A 1,330-nucleotide genomic window follows, 5' to 3' on the forward strand; every position below is an offset into this window, starting at 1 on the left:
GTCTCCCCGGCCGGACCGAGGGACCCGGGCGCGGGGCGGAGCCACAGCCGGCACCGCCCCGCCGACCCCTCGCGGACAGGCCCGTTGAGGCTTCCTAGACACCAGCCTATTGAAAACCGGCTTCCGTGATCCCATTGGGATTCGTGTTGTGAGTGTTTCGAAGACTGGAGTTGTAGATCCTTGGGGGGAAAGATGAATGAAGATCATTGCATGGTGGGGTTATTGGAGAGAGGCGCTCCACGAGGGGCTTCCCTGGACCTGCTCATTTCTGCACAGGGAAGGGCTTAGCTGCAGACAGAGAGGGTCACCGAGGAAGTTCTTTCGGCTTCTGGAAAGGTTGGGTAAATCCAGAAGCAAGATCCTTTGGGGATCACTTAATAACCCTACATCCTATGACGACGTTTCTAGAAAACACTGGTTTGCTTCCCTCCCACCGATTCCTTGGTTACAGTTTGCCTCGTGGAGGTAGTGGAGGAAAGGAACAGCAGAGAAAACACTAAAGCGTTGCATCAACCAGCCTACATCTAATAATTTTCCTACAAGGACTCAATTACAGCGTCTTACTTAGCTGCTCTTGTGTCCCGAGGGCAGTTCCTAGGGCCATTATTAGAGTCTGGGCAAGGGGGGTTGGAAGTGTGTTCCAAAGCAGAAGAAGGTATAAACAGGAGAAAACTGATGCAGTCGTGAGAACTGGGACTTTATACAGCTGGAGGTAGAAGAAGTGCTAAAATAACACACACCTAGACACAGCTCTAATCAAAACCGTTTTTGAAACATCTTGCTTCTAACTTTCACTTGAAACTCTACCCCAAATTCTACCAACACCAGCTTCTGCTGGCAGCTCAAAAAGAGTAATTCCGCAGAGGGCCTAACAGATAGTCCCCAAATCTGCCCTAGGTTCTCCCTGAACATGTTCAGATCCTGGCCTTCTGCACAAATGAACATTGTTTTGAGGTGATTTATCAAGTGCCCGGGGAGGGGGTGGGAGATTTAGACGTGGATATGTGGTAAATGCCACCTTAACAGTGAAGCAGAATTGCTAGGACTGTGGTTAAAATGTACAGTACTATTCTATACATTGTCTTGCTTACAATGCATTTGTTGGGAAAACAGAATAGTTTGGTCAGGGCCCTCGCCTCGGTCCAGTTGGGTGTGGTTCAGCACCCTTTGAAGGAAAATTGTGTGTGTGTGTGTGTGTGTGTGTGTGTGTGTACATGCGCCATGTATCTTCTTGCTCTTCTTGTGTTGGGTCACCATAAATGCCAGGTCTCTTTCTTTTTTTTTTTTTTTTAATTTTTATTTTGTCAATATACAATGTATATGATTATTA

The sequence above is a fragment of the Galeopterus variegatus genome, unplaced genomic scaffold, assembly GCF_000696425.1.
Source record: "Galeopterus variegatus unplaced genomic scaffold, G_variegatus-3.0.2 Scaffold496, whole genome shotgun sequence".
Taxonomy (NCBI): Eukaryota; Metazoa; Chordata; class Mammalia; order Dermoptera; family Cynocephalidae; genus Galeopterus; species Galeopterus variegatus.